The 22,119-nt window shown below is 43.1% G+C and overlaps 1 protein-coding gene across 5 annotated transcripts in view; it reads left to right on the top strand.

Annotated features, from left to right (window-relative positions):
• The window catches only part of TCAIM (T cell activation inhibitor, mitochondrial), a 75,363-nt gene that overhangs the window by 1,904 nt on the left and 51,340 nt on the right, over positions 1-22,119 (top strand). For 2 of the 5 annotated variants that reach the window (XM_058729199.1, XM_058729198.1), the window contains exon 2: positions 10,114-10,239. The exons of the other annotated variants lie outside the window; for them this stretch is intronic. The gene's annotated coding sequence lies outside the window, so the exon portion shown is untranslated. The remainder of the gene's footprint in view (positions 1-10,113; positions 10,240-22,119) is intronic. 5 annotated transcript variants of the gene reach the window in all.

Here is a 22,119-nt window from a genome sequence, read left to right as displayed (position 1 = left end):
ATTAGGTGAATTAGGGACCCAGAGTGCCTCTGAAGTCTGAAAAATTAGTTATTTTGTAGCATGCCTGAGGCCTTTTCCAAATGGAAGAATAGTAGGCAACGGAAGAATTTATCTGGAGACAAAACCCTGAGGTTGACCTGGGTGTCCCAGGCTTTCAGACTATTTATCACTAGCAAATGAGTGCACCCAACTCCACTCTGAAGCAGATTTTCAATCTGCTAAAAATCATTTGACTTTCTGGGTAACTAAGGCCTAAGAACCACAGATCTAAATCTTCTTGTCGTTAGCAATCACATTTCTCATAGTAAATTAAAAAGTTGACATTGCAGTTATCAAATCAGGCCCCTTATGATTTTGTTTTCCCTAGGCCTGTTTATCTCTGACTAAAGTGATGTAATTGGGTTCTTGGTCTTGCAGAGATGAGAACTGATCTAAGATCTGTGCCACGTGAAAAGACAAGCAGCCATGCCTGCCAACCGGCTGGGTTTTAACCTTGTTTCTGATGAGGTTTTAGGATGATGGTGGGGTTCGTGGGGATGGAGAGCCGATGGACAAGAAAGAATTCTTGAAGACATCTTTGGTGCAAAAGTGATTTTATTAAAGCATGGGGACAGGACCCCAGGGCAAAACGAGCTGCGTTGGGGTTGTGAAGAATGACTGGTTATACACTACGGGCTTGGGGAGGGTAAAGTCCTGAGGCAAGTTTCCAAGGAGACTTTCATATGCTAAAGACTCACAGGATCCTGGAGTTGTAGGTCTTGTCCAGCTAAGGTTGTTTTTCCCTCTAGCAAAGCATTAACATTAAGACCCTGGGGAGTTCCTGGAGAAAAGTTTTACTCTGCCAGCCTCAAATATTTGTCAAGTGGGCTGCAGGTTATAAGGAAATTCAGTTTTTTCTGCCATTTCCTTCTTGCCTTTGTTTCCCCCCATCACTATGGAGGGAAGGTGATGTTGGGGCTCCAGGAAACAGTCTGTAGGTTTCTGGAGATTAGGCTATTGATAAGATTGCCTTTTCTGGTAATTTACTAAGATTTGTTAAGTGAGGGAGACCCACGTCCTGTATGAATGCAATCTCTATCATTTAACCACTTGTTTTCTGTCCTTGGGCAGCCAGGAGTGCCTGAGAAATGCCACACATATCCCACCTGGGGGTGGGGCGTGGTAATGCTCACTTATACTTTGCCCTCAGCCTGCCTTATGCTCCCTCATCATTTCCAGTTAGAACTGTTTTTTTTTTCCTTCTTAAGAAGTGGGTAAATCATACAGAAAACAACTAGTTAAAACAAGTTAAAATTATTTGACTTTTCCGCTACAGCTATCTAGAGATCTTTCCCTAAGGTTGTGTTAAAGAAGTTTTTTTAATGAATTAAAGCTTAAAAGTTTCCTGACAGACACCTGGGTCCTATAAAATGATGACATTAGGGTTCCCTAAACATCAGAATCCTAAAGGCATGTTAAAACAGACTGCTGGGCCCCGCCCAGTTTTTGATTCTGCAGGTCTAGGGTGGGGCCTGATAATTTGCATTTATAACAAATTCCCAAAGATGTTCTTCCAGCTTTGAGAACCACTGCCCTAAAGGTTGTTTGCTGTTTGTTTTTCTTCTCTTAATTTTTTTTTTTAACGTTTATTTATTTTTGAGACAGAGAGAGACAGCATGAACGGGGGAGGGTCAGAGAGAGAGAGGGAGACACAGAAGGGGAAGCAGGCTCCAGGCTCCGAGCCATCAGCCCAGAGCCCAACGTGGGGCTCGAACTCTGTGAGATCATGACCTGAGCCGAAGTCGGCCGCTCAACCGACTGAGCCACCCAGGCGCCCCTTTCTTCTCTTCTCTAATCCCTGCCATTCCAGAGCTGACTGCCGATCCCACCCATCATGATCAAATTGTCAGCCTACTCTTCAAGGAGAGCTTATGGAAACACTTAAAAACACTCCTAGGACTTCCAGGGGAAACCACACATTTCCTGTCCTGTCTGGTTCAACAGAACCAGAACACATATTTTTAATTTTTTCTAATGATTTAAATAGGAAACAATCATTTTAGGGTAATAATTAGGTTGAGGGTATATCAGAATTAAGTGGACATTTTATGTATATAGGCATTTTCCTATAGAAATATGAGTTGGCCACCATTGATGGGGGCAGGGGAAGATTTTTGGCCAAAGGAAAAGAAGTCCCTCCATCTCCCAGTTGAGAAAACCACTTTATTCATTAAAAAGGCAGTTCCCACAGCACAATATAATTTTATTATACACACTTAAGTTCTCTCTTTTTTTTTAAGAGAAATACTCCTGTGAAAACTTGTTTTTTTATTACTTAGCAAATGCTAACTTTATTTGTCTTTGAATAATAAAAATAAATAGCCATATTTATTTGTTCTGATAGATTCAATTTTTTCCCTATAGTTTGTAAACTTAAATCATTCATTTGTGATTTTTGACTTGTGTCTAGCCTTGCTTTTAAGACTTTCACATATCCTTATCCTTATTTTCCAATCACAAAATTTGTTTTTGGATAAAATGTTGTATTTAACTACATGTTCTATCTATATGTAAGCCCTTAGGAGGGGAAAAAGGAATTCTGCAGAATTTTATGAGCCCCAAATTATCTAATAATAATAGATGTCATATAAATTTTCTATTTGTCAGATGTTGCTAATCCTTTATGTATTTTATTTAAGATTCACAAAATCCTAACACAAGTAGCCCCTACTTTTATACATAACACACTCATTAAAACATGTACAAAAGTTTGATGTGGGATTCCATATCCAGAGAACTAAAAAATAATTGTAATATTCTAGATTACATGTCACCTTTTAGAAACAGTCTGTAATGAATATTTCCAGCATTTTATATGTGTCTGTCAACATTTTTTCTTAAATACACAGTGAAGATAGCTTTAGGGAGCACCAGATAAAGGACAAATGATGATACCTGTATTTATTGTTTCATTTGTATTCAATTTGTTAGTCTTTATTGCTAGCACTAGAAATGTAATTCTTTTGGGGCACCTGGGTGGCTCAGTCGGTTAAGTGTCTGACTTCAGCTCCGTCATGATCTCATAGCTGATGGGTTGAAGCCCCGCGTCAGGCTCTGTGCTGACATCTCGGAGCCTGGAGCCTGCTTCAGATTCTGTGTCTCCCTCTCTCTGTACCCCTCCTCTCTCTCTCTCTCTCTCTCTCTCTCAAAAATAAACATTAAAAATTAAAAAAAAAAAGGAAATGTAATCCTTTTGATAAAGTAAAGACAACATTTAATAAAATACTTACGGAATTAACATTTCTACAGTAAAGTTTCTGACTAAACCACTCCTGACTAACATTCCTGGAAATCCTGACATTCTGTAGGATAATACATTGAAATAACAGGGGTTATGAAGGAAAACTATATACCACTCAAAATGAGACGTGTGGAAGTCTCCACCTTTTTCATCTGCACCAGCAGCTTTCCAGATTGCTTGATGTAGTGAAAAACGCAGGGATGCTTGAAGCCACTAAACGTAAGCTTAAATCAAAGGAAGGAACTCCTGGGGGATTTTCAGGTTTTGTAAGGTCTTTACATACAGCTGAAGCCACTGTAATTGTAGAAAGACCACTTCTGATTGCTCTAAACCACTTACGTGCTGGGAAAAGACTTCACAAGGTGTAACATATTTCCCTTATTCACCAATTGCACATAAGCTAGTTCACATTAAAGAAACTTTTTTTGTAGCAGAACAGACAGTTCTCGTGTTACGGAACCAGGCAGGAACGCTGGCAGAAAAACCAAGCGGCACTCGGCGATCTTGGTGGATCAGAGATTTATTTAACACCGGCAGGCTCAGAGGAGACCGTTTCTTCAAAGACCTGAGTGCCGAACGCAAGTGGGGAGGCTAATTTGTAGTCCGCTTCCATATCTGTGGGGGTTTTGTGCGCGCAGCAAACAAAGGAAGAAGAACCCGGAGGAGGTGTCCGTCAGCTAGAGACCAGAGTCTGTTTTAGCCCTGTCGGCCATCTTTGGCATACTTTATTCACTTCTCCAACATTCCCCCCTTTGATGCCTTTTAAAAAAAAATGTTTAGTAGGCATCACCTTTCAGTTTTACAGGTTGGTACTCTCGGAAGGCTAAGATACGTGTGCAGTAGTTTGGCAAGCAAACAGCGTTTTCAATAAAACCATGGCATCCAGTATACAGGGGCCAATGGATACAAGTTATGGAGAGGAGGGCCCCCGCCAGGGCAGGAAGCCAGGATGCCCAATCCTTGAGATCCCATCCTTTCCATTGATTTTTTCCTGTTGTCTATGTTAAATTCTTTCCTTGAGTTCCTTAACCTTAATTATAACTATTCCTGACTGGTTTATGAAATAGCAACATTCCTCCCTCAGAAAGATGCAAGTCCCTCCTTTTTCTGAAGTGAGGAGGCTGAGGGCTTGCCTATTTTGGAGGGTCACTGCTGCCAGAGAGTTTATTTGGCTTTGTAAAGTTACCAGAGAATCTGTCACCTGTTTGTTCCACGTCTTCATTTAGCTCTTGAGATGGTCTATGGTAGAGTCCTACGGATGAACCTATGCCCCCTATTCTGGTTCCTATTCCTGTCGCAATTCCTGCTCCTATCAGAACAGGTAGCAAGACTGCCGTTTGGCCTGGGACTTGGGGCTAAAGGCTGTTAGGAACTGATCTTCAGTGTATATGGATATCTCTGGGGTTAGGAAGACGGAATGACATATCTGAGTCCAGTTGGCCTCTAAGTATCGGTAGGCCGAACTAGAACACAGATAGAACACCCCAGGGGTTGAACACAGGGTTGCATTCCTCTCTAAGGTTATATTTCTTCCGCATAGGGAGGTACTGTTCATACCTTCAGGGACTGTACAGATTAGATTGTTGGCATTTGTGAGACGGACCCCAGTGACCAGGGGTCCAATTAAGACAGAGGTGTTGGTTTTGAGATTTTCAGGAGCTTCCCAGGTCAAAGGGATAGGAGTGGCTAAGTAAGCCTTACAGCTGAGGGGCAAGCACATCCAGCAGGTTTGGGTGTGAATATCTATTTTATGGAGGACTTGTAGAGTAGTGTTGGCCCGACGCTGGAGTAGGGAAATGGTAAGCATCTGATTGAGGGCTGAAAGGTTCGCACCTTGGTAGGCTGCCGGGGGAGTGGTCGCCTTTATGGCTTGTATTACCCTATCCTGGGTATCCTTTATAACCTCTTGATGGGTCCTGTCTTGCACCCCTCCCCCATCCGAGATTCCCCTATTGAGGAAAGTAAGTGTAGCAAGCTCGCTTCCCTCTCTGGAGGCCCTTGTTGTGACATGGGTTCCTGACATTTTGGGTTATCTCTACAGTCCAATACTTAGTCCTTGGGGCACTGGGTGACTGACAGAGAGTGGGTGTTTTTCCCTTGTAGCAATCTTGTGGAGGCAGGTGAAGGCACTGAATGCCCTTGACCCCCTTATTGTCATATAACAATCCTAGAGGCAAAGTGGGTAAGCGGCAGTTGTGAGGGTGAGAGAGGCTATCATAATATACAGGCAATACCTAATGGCCCTCCCATCCAGAGGAGGTATGTGAGACCCAGCATGCATCTTTTGTCCCGTGTCCAGCTTGTTGGTGCAGTCTCTATCAGCCCCACAGTAAGAAGTAAGATCAGGGCTATGACACCAATAAGGGGCAAGGGCTGGCAGAGTTGCATCCAGACCCCTGGGCTAGGTTCGTGCGTTGATTCTTCAAGCTTCTGCCGTGCGCAGGCCAGCCAGCTTCTGGGGTGTGGCTGGAGCAGGGCTGGAGGTCTCAAGGGCAGTTTCCCTTTTGAGGGTCAGTTTAAGTGGGTTGACTGGATCTGGATCACTTCGCCAGGTTGTGGGTTCTTCTGAGTTGGCCTTAACTCTGGAGTGATGGACCCATGGGGTGACACCTGAAACTTGAAGGGCTGCAGGAGTTGTTAGAATAACAGTATGAGACCCAGTCCACTGTGGTTTAAGAGGTTCCCTCTTCCAATCTTTGGACCCACACAGAGTCTCCTGGCTGAAAGGGGTGAATGGGGGTCCCTAAGGAAATTGGGGCCCTCTCTATGGTATATCTCTGTAACTTGTTTAGGACTGCCCCCAAGGTCTGGAGCTGTTCTCTTATTCCCTTGTCTCCAATCTGGTGTAGGTCTCCTGGGAGTTTTCCTAAACATGTGAGGGGGTCGCCCACATAATAACTCAAAAGGGGAGAATCCTAGTGCCCGAGGTGTGCATCGGGCACGCAGGAGGGCCAGCGGTAGTAAATCTGGCCATGGGAGATTAGTCTCTTGGTGGAACTTAGCCAGGGTTTCCTTGAGGGTGCGATTTATCTGCTCTACTTTTCCCTGAGCTCTGGGGTCGGTAAGCAGTGTGCAGTTTCCAGGTAATGTTGAGGGACTTTGTCAGGGTTTGTATAATGTCTGCCACAAATGCAGGTCAATTATCACTGTGTATGGTTAAGGGTAGATCAAACCGAGGTGCAATCTCCCGTAGAAGAGCTTTGGCCACCTTGCGACTTCGTTCCGTTCTGGTCGGGAATGCTTCGACCCATCCCAAATATGTGCAGATGATTACAAGAAGGTACCTGAATCCTTTATTTGGTTGTATGTCAGTAAAGTCCACCTCTAAGTCTTCAAAAGGGGCGGCTCCCATCATTTGCGTGCCAGGCGGGGGCCATGGGGCAGACCAAGCATGGTTTTGGTACATGTTACACATTGTTCACTGACAGCTCGGCATAATGCCGGCACCTGGCTGATATAGTAGTTCTTTTTGAGGAGGGCCTCCAGTGCAGTTTTCCCTAAGTGCATCAGTTGGTGATATTCCTTCACTAGGTGTTTTCCCATAGATGACAGGACAAAGATGTGTCCATTTGGCATGACCCACCAACCCTCTTCGCTTAGTGTGCCCCCTTCTGTCGAGGCCCAACTTCTTTCATTGTTTGTGTACAGGGGCAGGGAGGCTTCCCTGTGGGGCGCAAGAGTCATAGTGTAGATAGGAGCTTGTCCTGGGTCACCACAGGCAGCCGCTCCAGCTGTTTTGTCGGCCAGGCGATTTCCTTGAGTTATAGGGTCATCTCCTTTCTGATGTCCCTTACAGTGTAAGATAGCTACCTTGTCTGGTAGCCATACGGTCTCAAGAAGCTTTAGTATTTCTTCCTTGTTTTTGATAGTTTTCCCTGCAGCAGTAAGGAGACCTCTTTCTTTATAGATGGCCCTGTGTACATGCACAGTAGCAAAGGTATACTGGGAATCAGTGTAGATGTTAACTCATTTACCTTTGCTAAGGATGAGGGCTCCGGTTAAGGCATACAGTTCAGCCCATTGTGCCGACCATCCTTCCGGCAAGGCCTTGGCTTCCAGAACTTCGGTGGTTGTGGTTACTACATATCCTGCTCTTCGGCTGCCCTCTTGTAAATAGCTGCTCCCATCGCTGAACAGGGTGATCTCCGGGCTTATTATATAACCTGGTCTTGGAGGTCCGGGCAGTTGGCGTAGACTTCATTCACTACTTCGGAACAGTCTTGGTCGGGTTCTCCCTCCCCCATGGGAAGGAAGGTGGCCAGGTTTAGTGTTTTTACTGCTTCAAGAGCGACCCTTGGGTTTTTGTAGAGAAGGCCTTGGTATTGTGTCAGCCGAGAATTGGAGAGGAGACGATATCCTTGGGTGCTCATGAGGGACATGACCGCGTGTGGGACCTTAACATTAAGCGTTTGTCCCAGCGTGACTTTGTCTGCATCCTTGATGAGCAGGACTGTGGCTGCCAGCACTCTGAGGCACGGTGGCCATCCTGCAGCCACAGGATCAAGTTTTTTTGACAGGTAGGCCACTGGCCATTGCCAAGGCCCCATACTCTGAGTAAGCACTCCAAGGGCTATTTGTCCTTTTCATGTACGAAGAGGTTAACGGGTCTTTCTATGTCAGGCAAACCCAGGGCTGGGGCTCGTCCCAGAGCCACTTTATTTCTGTGAAAGCAGCCCTTGCCTTCTCAGTCCATGCGAGGGGCCCCCAGTCTGGCCCTCCCATCAGGTCATAGAGGGGCCTCACTATGGCTGAGAATCCAGGAATCCAAATGCGACAGAACCCTGTGGCCCCTAAAAATTCATGCAAACCTCGTTTTGTTTGGGGCTGTGGCAGTGTGGTGATAACTTTCTTCCTTCCCGGTCCTAGTTCTCTTTTTCCTTTTGTGAGGAGGAAGCCTAAGTATCAGACCTGCTGCTGACAAACCTGTGCCTTTTTCCCAAGAGGCCTGGTACCCCGAGTAGGACAGGAACTGCAGGAGGGCCTTGGTACCTTTCATACAGTCTTCTTGGGTGTCGCTGGCAAGGAGGAGGTCACCTATGTATTGGAGGAGGACACACCCTGTGGTTTCCCTCAGAAAGTCTGCGAGGTCTGCAGCTAGTTCTTCCCCAAAAAGAGTAGGTGAGTTCTTGAAACCTTGGGGAAGTCGTGTCCAGGTCAGCTGCATCTGGCACCCTGTAACGGGCTCAGTCCATTCAACGGCAAACAGTGGTTGACTTTGAGGAGCCAGGTGGAGGCAGAAGAAAGCATCCTTTAGGTCGAGGCATGTAAACCATTTGGCTGACCCCAGAATGAGTCTGGGGAGAGTATATGGGTTCGGAACCACTGGGTGTAAGGAAACAGTCACTTTGTTAATGGACCTCAAATCCTGTACTGCTCAGTATCCTCCTCCTGGCTTCTTGACTGGCAAGAGTGGGATATTCCAAGCCGATTGGCACTCAATTAGAATACCTGCTTCTCTGAGCTTGGTCAGGTGCTCTTGTATACCCATTCTAGCCTCGAGTGGAAGAGAGTACTGCCTTTGTCTCTGAGGTTGGGCTCCAGGGATCAGGTCAACAACGGTGGGGCCCCGACTGCAAGCTAGTCCAGGTGGGTTATCTTCAGCCCATACAGAGGGGAATGTAAGCCTGAATTCTGAGGGGCTACAGGGTAGGGCCTGTGCACAGAATAGTCTCCATTCTTCTTCCCTTGGCAGGGTAATCGCCAAGACCAGGGTTTCCTCCTGCTTGGGTTTAATTGGAGGCTAGTGTGTCCATTGGGTTCAAAAGTTATCTGGGCCCCAAGTTTGGAGAGCATATCTCGGCCCAGGAGAGGAATCGGGCAGTCAGGTAAGTAGAGGAACTCATGCCGCACCTTGTGACCCCCAGGTTCACATTGTCGAACTTGACAGAAGGGCTGTTGCATCACCCGTGTCCCAGTAGCCCCAAGTATGGTTGCCGTCTTTTGGCTTAAGGGCGCCACCAGGGAATTAACAACGGAGTATTCAGCCCCAGTGTCAACCATGAAAGTTACTGTTTGGCCTCCTACCTTCATTCCGACCGTGGGCTCATGGGGGCCAAGAGAAAGAGCCCAGTCCACCTCAGTCTGATTCTACCCCGGCCAGACCAGTGAGGTTCTCGCCTTGAGTTCCTCCCGATATCGGCTGGGTTTTGAGAGCCCCTTCCGATTCGGACATTCGTTCTTCCGGTGTCCCTTCTCTTTGCAGTATGCACATTGGTCTTTTGCTGAGGGTGCTCTGGGCTTCCCGCCTTTTGGTGGTTGGGGTCTTCCTGTCTTTGCAGTGTCCATTTCTTTTAGTGCTGCTGCGAGAAGGGTGGCTTTCTTTTTTAGTCTTCTCTCCGCTTCTCTCTCTCAGCTGCGACTTCTCTGTTCATGAAAACTTTACTGGCTACCTCTATCAGCTGAGTGATATTCATTCCGGCAAAGCCCTCCAACTTCTGGAGTTTTCTTCTGATATCTTGGGCAGTCTGTGCCACAAAAGAGGTATTTACCATTTGTTGACTTTCTGGTGCCTCGGGGTCAAACAGGGCGTATACATGGTATGCTTCACATAATCTTTCATGGTAGTCTCTGGGAGACTCCCCAGGGTGCTGCGTGACTGATGATATTTTAGTCATGTTCATAGGCCTTTTGGCTCCAGCTCAAATTCCCCAAAGGAGGGCTTCCTGGTATCGTGGGATATGGGCTTGTCCTTCTGTGGTGAAATCCCATGTTGGGCGTTCTTCAGGCATGGCAGCTTGAGCCCAGACAGCAGGGTCATTGATCCCCAGAGGTGTGTGATCTTCTAGGTACTGTCATGTTTCTCTCATTCTTCTTTTTTCTTCTGTATTAAACAGAGTATGGAGTAACAGTTGACAGTCTTCCCAACTCGGTCGGTGGGTCTGGAAGAGGGACTCCATCAAGTCGACCATTGCTTGTGGCTTTTCAGAGTATACTGGAGTGTTGTGTTTCCAAATGAGGAGGTCAGTTATAGAGAAAGGTTGGTAATACATCATGGAATGGCTGGGCTGGGCTGTTCCCTCCTCATTCTGTCTTTCAGGCTCTCTCATATCCCTTACAGGCATTTGGAGAGTGTTAGGTCTGGGTCTGGCGTGCAGTCTGGCTGCTGGCCTTTGTGGGGGAAGTTTCTCCAGGTCTGAGAGGGGCAGGGAGATGGGCTGTGGTGACAATGGCGGCGGCAACAGCAGCAGATGGGACAGACAGACAGACGGGGGAGGGGTTTAAAGCTCAGGGGCATCGGGGAGGGAGTTTGACGAGTCATAAGGAGGTGGAAAGACAAGATCTTTCTCCACGTCTCCTTTAAATATTAGAGGAGCGGTGGGTTGCTTCTTTGGTTCCCTGGGTGAGCGTCCAGATAAAATGGCTAAAACATTGCCTGGCTCTGCTTGCTAAGGATGAATCGCACCCAAGGTAGGGGGTTTCGGGCAATTTCAAGCCAGGAGTCGATGTATGGAAATTGATCAGGGTGGCCTGGGTTCCCAGTGACTATTAGCCAAACCCACTGCACTGTTTGAGCATTTAATGTCCCTTCTGGGGGCCATCCTACATTGAATATAGGTCATTCTAGTTCCCAAAAGGTCCTTAACTTCCCAGGTGTCATTTTCACCCCATAATCACCTGAAAAATCCCTTTGTAAAATTTTTGGGCATGACCTCTAAAATCGTAGGCTTACTCTGTTTTGATCCCATTATTAATTTCTTTCTCATGTTCAGTGTCATAAAAGCAGACAAAGGGAGAGTATTTCCTCGGATGAGAGGACTAATCAGATACTCCTCTGGTCATGTTCCTGAGGGAAACTTTAGGTGAGGTTTGGCTGGAGCGGACTCAGCTTTGTGACTTGCTATCAGAATCGGATCCAATACTGCCCTAGACCTTATGCTCCCAACAGGACAAGGAGAGCCCACTCAGACTCCGTAGACTTTTGGGGACCTTAAGGGTGCCCGTCCGTGGAGCCACTAACTCGAAATCGGCAAGGCTGGCTGAGCCACACATTCACACACACACACACACACACACACACACACACACACCAGAGTCTATTACATTCCCTGCCGCAAAATATTCTACCTGTGAGACCATTAAGGCCTTTGGGGAAGGTGGCTTTAGGTGGCTTTAGGTGGTTCCCTTATTAGGTGGCCTAGATTTGAAATCGTTTTACTGCCATGTCACCTTTTAAGGAAGTTGCCTACTCACCAAAAAAGCAGGCAGAAAGCACCTAACTTTTAACCTGTAACAGTCCCACTTTTGTTTTTAAGTTCTCCCTAAATCTAGAAACCATGATGTGATGTTCAGATTTGTATTTAGGAACATTTTATTTTCTTTGGGGGAATCCGTTGTCCCATTTCTAAGTATTAATGTCCTTTATTAGTCATTGCTCAGTAGTAAATTTGCCGTGTGATTACAGACTGGACATTGAATATATAATTTTTCTGTACAACTGAAAACCAGTACTTTAGGTACAGAAACTTTTTTTTTGCCTTATTTTTTTATGGAAATGCTTCTAAAACATGCAACATAAATTCTCTGCACAAACAAAAAATTCTCTGTATAACATACTTTTTGTTCCGTGTTTGAAAATCATTAAGGGAAGACAGGAAGATGGCGGCGTAGGAGGACGCTGGGCTCACCGCGTCCTGCTGATCGCTTAGATTCCGCCCACATCTGCCTAATTGACCCCGCTAACCACCAGCAGACTAGCAGAACGGACTCTCCGGAGCCAAGCTTAGACGAGAGGCCCACGGAAGAGGGTAGGAAAGGCGGAGAGGCGGTGCACGCTACACGGACTGGTGGGAGGGAGCCGGGGCAGCAGAGGAGCAGCCCGCCCGGCAATACAGAGCCCCCGAGTCTGGCTTGCAAAAGCGGAGGGGCCGGACAGAGTGTGCTCTGACAGCCAGTGGGACTTAACGTCTGGAATGTTATAAGTCAACAGCTCTGCTCGGAGAGTGGGAGGGAGAGTTGTTGAGCCCCAGAGGACAGAGCTCAGCTTGGCGGGGAACAAAGGTGCTGGGAAGCGCTATCTCCCTTGCCCATCCCCCAGCCAAAATCCCAAAGGGAACCAGTTCCCGTCATGGAACTTGCTTGCACAGCACAAACACCCAACACTATGCTTTTGTGAATCCATCCCTCCGACGGGTCTGCCTCCTTCCCAGTGCCGCAGTGCCCCTCCTGAAGCAGACCACTGAAGGCAAAGCGAGCTGAGCCTACCCCTCCCGCCCCTGTGCACCTTGCAGATCCACCGGCTAATACGCCCTTGGCCAGATCCCATCAAAGCAGCACCACAAGCCTGGCAGGGTGCAAGCAGCCCAGACAGGAGCCACAGCACTCCACAGTGAGTCCTGCCCCTGGGAGAGAGAAGGTAGACACCAGTCTGCCTGTGGCCCCAGTGGTAGGCTGGGGGCAGACATCAGGTCTCACTGTGGCCCCGCCCACCAACACAAGTTTCTCCGGACAGTACAGGGGAAGTACCCTGTAGTTTGGAGCCACGCCAGGGAATACCCAAAATGACGAAATGGAAGAACTCTCCTCAAAAGAAACTCCAGGAAGTAGCGACAGCTAACGAATTGATCAAAAACTATTTAAGCAATATAGTGGAACAAGAATTTAGAGTAATAGTCATAAAATTAATCACTGGGCTTGAAAAAAAGTATAGAGGACAGTAGAGAATCTATTGCTACAGAGATCAAGAGACTAAGAAACAGTCATGAGGAGCTAAAAAATGCTATAAATGAGGTGCAAAATAAAATGGAGGCGACCACAGCTCGGATTGAAGAGGCAGAGGAGAGAATAGGTGAAATAGAAGATAAAATTATGGAAAAAGAAGAAGCTGAGAAAAAGATTAAAAAAATCCAGGAGCATGAGGGGAGGCTTAGAGAACTAAGTGACATAATTAAAAGAAATAATGTACGCATAATTGGGATTCCAGAGGAGGAAGAGAGAGGGAAAGGTGCTGAAGGTGTACTTGAAGAAATCATAGCTGAGAACGTCTCTGAACTGGGAAAGGAAAAAGGCATTGAAATCCAAGAAGCACAGAGAACTCCCTTCAGACATACCTTGAATCGATCTTCTGCGCGACATATCATAGTGAAACTGGCAAAATATAAGGATAGAGAGAATTCTGAAAGCAGCTAGGGATAAACACGCTCTAACATATAAAGGGAGACCTATAAGACTTGTGACAGATCTGTCTACTGAAACTTGGCAGGCCAGAAAGGAATGGCAGGAAATCTTCAATGTGATGAACAGAAAAAATATGCAGCCAAGAATCCTTTATCCAGCAAGTCTGTCATTTAGAATAGAAGAAGAGATAAAGGTCTTCCCAAACAAACAAAAACTGAAGTAATTTATCACCACTAAACCAGCCCTACAAGAGATCCTAAGGGGGATCCTGTGAGACAAAGTACCAGAGACATCACTGCAAGCATGAAACCTACAGACATCACAATGACTCTAAACCCATATCTTTCAATAATAACACTGAATGTAAATGGACTAAATGCTCCAACCAAATGACATAGGGTATCAGAATGCACAAAAAAACAAGACCCATCTATTTGCTGTCTACAAGAGACTCATTTTAGACCTGAGGACATCTTCAGATTGAAAGTGAGGGGATGGAGAACTATTTATCATGCTACTGGAAGTCAAAAGAAAGGTGGAGTAGCCATACTTATGTCAGACAAACTGGACTTTAAATTAAAGGCTGTGACAAGACATGAAGAAGGGAATTATTTAATAATTACAGGGTCTATCCATCAGGAAGAGCTAACAATTATAAATGTCTATGGGCTGAATATGGGAGCCCCCAAATATGTGAAACAATTAATCACAAACATAAGCAACCTTATTGATAAGAATGTGGTAATTGCAGGGGACTTTAATACTCCAGTAACAACAATGGATAGGTCATCTAGACACAGGATCAATGAAGAAACAAGGGCCCTGAATGATACATTGGATCAGATGGACTTGACAGATATATTTAGAACTCTGCATCCCAAAGCAACAGAATATACTTTCTTCTCGAGTGCACATGGAACATTCTCCAAGATAGATCACATACTGGGTCACAAAACAGCCCTTCATAAATATAAAAGAGTTGAGATCATACCATGCATACTTTCAGACCACAGTGCTATGAAGCTTGAAGTCAACCACAGGAAAAAGTCTAGAAAACCTCCAAAAGCATGGAGCTTAAAGAACACCTTACTAAAGAATGAATGGGTCAACCAGACAAGTAGAGAAGAAATTAAAAATATATGGAAACAAATGAAAATGAAAATACAACAATCCAGACGCTTTGGAAATGCAGCGAAGGCAGTCCTGAGAGGAAAATACATTGCAATCCAGGCCTATCTCAAGAAACAAGAAAAATCCCAAATACAAAATCTAACAGCACACCTAAAGAAAATAGAAGCAGAACAGCAAAGACACCCTAAAACCAGCAGCAGAAGAGAAATAATAAAGATCAGAGCAGAAATAAACAATATAGAATTTAAAAAAACAGTAGAGCAGACCAATGAAACCAAGAGTTGGTTTTTTGAAAAAATAAACAAAACTGATAAACCTCTAGCCATGCTTCTCAAAAAGAAAGGGAGATGACCCAAATAGAAAAATTCATGAATGAAAGTGGAATTATTACAACCAATCCCTCAGAAATACAAGAAATTATCAGGGAATACTATGAAAAATTATATGCCAACAAACTGTACACCTGGAAGAAATGGACAAATTCCTAAACACCCACACACTTCCAAAACTCAAACGGGAAGAAATAGAAAACTTGAACAGACCTATAACCAGCAAAGAAATTGAATCAGTTATCAAAAATTTCCCAACAAATAAGAGTCCAGGACCCAGATGGCATCCCAGGGGAATTCTACCAGACATTTAAAGCAGAGATAATACCTATCCTTCTCAAGCTGTTCCAAAAAATAGAAAGGGAAGGAAAACTTCCAGACTCATTCTATGAAGCCAGCATTACTTTGATTCCTAAACCAGACAGAGACCCAGCAAAAAAAAAAGAACTACAGGCCAATATCCCTGATGAATATGGATGCAAAAATTCTCAACAGGATACTAGCAAATCAAGTTCAACAGCATTTAAAAAGAATTATTCACCATGATCAAGTGGGATTCATTTCTGGGCTGCAGGGCTGGTTCAACATGTGCAAATCAATCAATATGGTGCATCACATTAAGAAAAGGTAAGAACCATATGATCCTGTCAATCAAAAGATGCAGAAAAAGCATTTGACAAAATTCAGCCTCCTTTCTTAATAAAAACCCTCGAGAAAGTTGGGATAGAAGGAACATACTTAAACATCATAATAGCCATTTATGAAAAGCCCACAGCTAATATCCTCAATGGGGAAAAACTGAGAGCTTTCTCCCTGAGATCAGGAACACGACAGGGATGTGCACTCTCACCACTGTTGTTTAACACAGTGTTGGAAGTGCTAGCATCAGCAATCAGACAACAAAAGGAAATCAAAGGCATCAAAATTGGCAAAGATGAAGTCAAGCTTCCACTTTTTGCAGATGACATGATACTCTACATGGAAAACCCAATAGACTCCACCTAAAGTCTGCTAGAACTGATACATGAATTCAGCAAAGTTGCAGGATACAAAATCAATGTACAGAAATCAGTTGCATTCTTATACACTAATAATGAAGCAACAGAAAGACAAATAAAGAAACTGATCCCATTCACAAGTGCACCAAGAAGCATAAAATACCTAGGAATAAACCTGACCAAAGATGTAAAAGATCTGTATGCTGAAAACTATAGAAAGCTTATGAAGGACATTGAAGAAGATACAATGAAATGGAAAAACATTCCATGCTCATGGATTGGAAGAATAAATATCGTTAAAATGTCAATACTACCCAAAGCAATCTACACATTCGATACAATCCCAATCAAAATTGCACCAGCATTCTTCTCGAAGCTAGAACAAGCAATCCTAAAATGTATATGGAACCACAAAAGGCCCCGAATAACCAAAGTAATATCGAAGAAGAAGAGCAAAGCAAGAGCCATCACAATCCCAGACTTTAGCCTCTACTACAAAGCTGTAATCATCAAGACAGCATGGTATTGGCACAAAAACAGACACATAGACCAATGGAATAGAATAGAAACCCCAGAACTAGACCCACAAAAGTATGGCCAACTAATCTTTGACAAAGCAGGGAAGACTATCCAATGGAAAAAAGACAGTCTCTTTAACAAATGGTGCTGGGAGAACTGGACAGCAATATGTAGAAGGATGAAACTAGACCACTTTCTTACACCATTCACAAAAACAAACTCAAAATGGATAAAGGACCTGAATGTAAGACAGGAAATCATCAAAACCCTAGAGGAGAAGGCAGGGAAAAACCTCTCTGACCTGAGCCGCGGCAATTTCTTACTTGACACATCCCCAAAGGCAAGTGAATTAAAAGCAAAAATGAACTATTGGGACCTCATGAAGATAAAAAGCTTCTGCACAGAGGCGCCTGGGTGGCTCAGTCGGTTAAGCAGCCGACTTCGGCTCAGGTCATGATCTTGCAGTCCGTGAGTTCGAGCCCCGCGTCGGGCTCTGTGCTGACAGCTCAGAGCCTGGAGCCTGTTTCAGATTCTGTGTCTCCCTCTCTCTCTGACCCTCCCCCGTTCATGCTCTCTCTCTATCTCAAAAATAAATAAACATTAAAAAAAAATTTTTAGGGGCGCCTGGGTGGCGCAGTCGGTTAAGCGTCCGACTTCAGCCAGGTCACGATCTCGCGGTCCGTGAGTTCGAGCCCCGCGTCGGGCTCTGGGCTGACGGCTCGGAGCCTGGAGCCTGTTTCCGATTCTGTGTCTCCCTCTCTCTCTGCCCCTCCCCCGTTCATGCTCTGTCTCTCTCTGTCCCAAAAATAAATTAAAAAAAAAACGTTGAAAAAAAAAAATTAAAAAAAAAAAAAAATTTTTAAAAAAGCTTCTGCACAGCAAAGGAAACAGCCAACAAAACTAAAAGGCAACCAACGGAATGGGAAAAGATATTTGCAAATGACATATCAGACAAAGGGCTACTATCCAAAATCTATAAAGAGCTCACCAAACTCCACAGCCGAAAAACAAATAATCCAGTGAAGAAATGGGCAGGAAACATGAATAGACACTTCTCTAAAGAAGACATCCGGATGGCCAACAGGCACATGAAAAGATGTTCAACGTCGCTCCTTATCAGGGAAATACAAATCAAAACCACACTCAGGTATCACCTCACTCCAGTCAGAGTGGCTAAAATGAACAAAACAGGAGACTATAGATGCTGGAGAGGATGTGGAGAAACGGGAACCCTCTTACACTGTTGGTGGGAATGCAAACTAGTGCAGCCACTCTGGAAAACATTGTGGAGGTTCCTCAAAAAATTAAAACTAGACCTACCCTATGACCCAGGAGTAACACTGCTAGGAATTTACCCAAGGGATACAGGAGTGCTGACGCATAGGGGCACTTGTTCCCCAATGTTTATAGCAGCACTCTCAACAATATCTAAATTATGGGGAGAGCCTAAATGTCCATCAACTGGCGAATGGATAAAGAAATTGTGGTTTATATACACAATGGAATACTATGTGGCAATGAGAAAGAGTGAAATATGGCCTTTTGTAGCAACCTGGATGGAACTGGAGAGTGTGATGCTAAGTGAAATAAATCATGCAGAGAAGAGCAGATTCCATATGTTTTCACTCCTATGTGGATCCTGAGAAACTTAACAGAAGACCGTGGGGGAGGGGAAGAAAAAAAATAATGGTTAGAGAGGGAGGGAGCCAAAACATAAGAGACTCCTAAAAACTGAGAACAAACAGGGTTTATGGGGGGTGGGAAGGAGGGGTGGGTGCGTGATGGGTATTGAGGAGGGCATGTGTTGGGATGAGCACTGGATGTTGTATGGAAACCAATTTGACAATAAATTTCATAATAAAGAAAATCATTAAGGTCACATTCTGTATTTTTTGCAATTTTGCTGTTGGTGATTCTTTGGAGATCAATTCCAAGCTGACTGAAGTTACAAAACTGCTTTCTGTGATAAATGAGCTACTTTTCCTAGGAAATCTTATTCATAAGTGTTTAGTGTAACTTGGCTATTTGCCTCTAAAACACTTTTTGAGTCAAATTTGAAACAGCTAGTCTTTCCTAAATTCATTTCAGATTTTTAAATTATCTTTATGGTGTGCTTTAACTTTCAAAATTCAAAACATTTATTTCAAATCAGCTATCATAACAGTTTCTTTTCAGTGTTGTGTTTTAATGTCTTGCTTTTGAAAATGTGTAGGAGAGCATGTCCTCTGGATCACCTACATTATTCATTGGATGTAGACATTTTGATTTTATGAACTTCTAAGATATTGCTGCAAAAGACAAAACAGGTTGCACTGTTGTGTTGTAGACCGAGGTGCTTTGTGGTGTTTAGTAATTCTGGCTTTTCAAGGGTGCTTTTAGATCATTTTATGCTGAATAATGGATATTGGTTAGAGCATGGTTGTGTATTTCATCTGTTTCCCATCTGTATTCTTAGATGATCATATGCCTCTCAAGTATTATTCCTCATTTCTTACCCACAGTTTTAGCTCATTTATTAGTATCTTTGCCATTAAATTGCATAAATTTTCTTAATAATATAAAAAATGAGCGCCTGGCTGGCTCAGTCAGAAGAGCATGTGACTCTTGATCTCACGGTTTTAAGTTCAAGCCTCACATTGGGTGTAGAGATTAGTAAAAAATAAATAAATAAACTTAAAAAAATAATAATATAAAAATGAATTCATTATGTGTGAGTGTGGTAAGCTGTTTCTTGTTGAGCTAAATTGGGACTACAGTCCAGGAATGTCTTTGGACAGATATTCCAGGGTTAGGGTCCTGTCTTAAATACTGAGTGAACAACCCTCTTTCCTGCTATACTCATTTTCTTCATTAAATTTGAATGTTAAAACATTGATTAAAAAAAATTAAGAATGTATGCCACATGTTCATTGTAAGAAAACCAGAAAATAAAATTAAAGCACTTAATATCTTACTACCTACAGGTAGCCAGTTAAAGATTGGATATGTATATCCTTCTGGTCTTTGCAAGCTTTGAGCCTTCTATCTGTGTCATCTTAACTAAGATTAGATTATTCTGGTTACTTCTTGAGAAAATTTTGTGAGAATTCAGTCCATCACAGATTGCACTGAACTTTTAGATAGTCCAAATGGTTCTTTTTCCTCCATTTCATCTCAGAAATCTTCAAAATGGTAGGAGTATCTCCTGTATCTGTGTATTTGTCTCAAACAAAATATAAAGGTAGATGGTTAAGTAAAATCATCTTTTTAAACATTGAAATGAATATGTCTAACAATTCTGCATTCCAGAGACTTTTGCCACACCAGTTAACCAGAAAGTAAAGTATACAACAAATAATTGTTGTTTGAATACGTAAATTTTTCAAGGTAATTCTCGATTTGTCTTTAAAATACATATTTCTGTCATTTTATTAATGGCAGATATGCTTCATTACATTACCTTGGTTCAGGTATATTAACTACATCATGAAAATATTTTTTAAACATACTTAATGCTCAAGATTTGATGGAATAGAACTTTAGCCATGTAATGGTTTGTTTGAGAGAATAATGCTGCTGAACAGATGCCTGGAAGAGTGGAATAATAAGGAGTAAGACAGCTAAGAGCTTGATAATAGGGAGAAAAGGAATGTTTTACTTGGTGATTATTGGGTGAATAGGGCATTTCAATACTTATTAATGGACTGTTCATACGATTTTTTTTCCTCTTAGGATTTTTTTAAATCACTATGTCAGTTGACATGCATATCATACTATAGTTGAACATCTTCCTATAATCTAAATTGTTGGAAAAGTTCATGTGATTAAAATCTTCCCCCTTTTATCTGCCTACCTTTTAAAAAAGTACACTATTTTTTAGAGCAGTTTTAGGTTCACAGCAAAATTGAGCAAAGTATAGAGTTCCCATATACCTTCTGTCCCTGACACACAGTCTTCCACACCTGCATGGTACGTTTGTTACACTTTGAACCTACAGTGACCTACATCATTACCACCCAAAATCCACAGCTTACATTAGGGTTCACTCTTGGTGTTGTACATTCCATGGGTTTTGACGAAAGTATAATGACGTGTGTCTGCCATGGTAGTACAGAGAGTAGTTTCAGTATCCTAAAAATCCTCTGTGCTCCACCTGTTCATCCTTCTCTCCCTCCAACCTCTGGCAACCACTGAACTTTTTACTGTCTCCATAGTGTTGCCTTTTCCAGAATGTCATATGGTTGGAATCACACTGTACATAATCTTTGTAGATTGGCTTCTGTCACTTTAAGTTTCTTCCACATCTTTTCATGGTTTGATAGCTCATTTATTTTTCTTTTTTAAACTTTTAAAAATTTTATATTGAATTTATGTAAACTAAAAAAAGGACAGCTCATCCATTTCTTCCCTCCACCCCCACCCCACCCTTTGCAGCCACCGATCTGTTCTCTGTATCTCTGAGCTTGATGGGTTTTTTCTTTTTATTTTTTTTAGATCCCACACATAAGACAGGTCATATAGTTTTTGTCTTTCTTTGTCTGACTTATTTCACTTTGCATATGATCCCTGAAGTCCATCCATGTTGTTGCAAATGGCAACATTTCATTCTTTTTTATGGCTGAATAATATATTCCTCTGTGTGTGTGTGTGTGTGTGTGTGTGTGTGTACTACAATGTCTTTATCCATTCATTCAACCAATGGACACTTGGATTGTGTCCATATCTTGGCTACTCTAAATGATGCTTTAGCAAATATAGAGGTGCTTTTATCTTTTTTAATTAGTGTTCTTGTTTTCTTTGAATAACCAGTAAAGTAATTACTGGATCATATGGTAATTCTATTTTTCATTTTTTGAGGAAACTCCATATTATTTTCCATAGTGATTACGCCAATTTACATTCCAACCAACTGTGTACAGGGGTTTTCTTTTCTTCACGTCCTCACCAACCTTGTTATTTCTTGCCTTTTTTATAATAACCATTCTAACAGGCATGAGGTGATATCAGATTGTGGTTTTGATTTGCATTTCCCTGAAATCAGTGAGGTTGAGCATCTTTTCATATGTCTGTTGGCCATCAGTATGTCTTTAGAAAATGTCTATTCAGATTTTTTTAATCATTTTTTTAACGTTTTTATTTATTTTTGAGACAGGGAGAGACAGAGCATGAACAGGGGAGGGTCAGAGAGAGGGAGACACAGAATCTGAAACAGGCTCCAGGCTCTGAGCTGTCAGCACAGAGCCCGACGCGGGGCTCGAACTCACGGACCGCGAGATCATGACCCGAGCCGAAGTCGGCCGCTTAACCCACTGAGCCACCCAGGCGCCCCCAGGTTTTTTAAATCAGATTGTTTGCTATTGAGTTGAGTTCTTTATACATTTTGATATTGGCCCCTTATCAGATTTATGCTTTGCAATGATTTTCTCCCATTCAGGAGGTTGCCTTTTCATTTTGTTGATGCTTTCCTTTTAGTTTTATATTGTCTTGTTTATTTTTGCTTTTGTTGCTTTTGCTTTTGGTGTCATATTCAAAAATACCATTGTCAAAGAGCTGGCCACTTTTGTTTTCTTCTAGGAGTTTTATGCTTTTAGGTCTTATGTTCAAATCATTAATCCATTTTGAATTAATTTTTGTGTATGGTATAAGACAGGGGTCCAATTTCTTTTGTATATGTCTGTCCAATTTTCCCAGCATCATTTCTTGAAGAGAATGTCCTTTCCCCATGGTATAGTCTTGGCTCCTTTGTCATAAATTAATTAACCATATATGC

This window comes from Neofelis nebulosa, chromosome 5, assembly GCF_028018385.1.
Source record: "Neofelis nebulosa isolate mNeoNeb1 chromosome 5, mNeoNeb1.pri, whole genome shotgun sequence".
NCBI classification, from domain to species: domain Eukaryota; kingdom Metazoa; phylum Chordata; class Mammalia; order Carnivora; family Felidae; genus Neofelis; species Neofelis nebulosa.
This window is presented reverse-complemented; position numbering and strand designations above follow the sequence as displayed.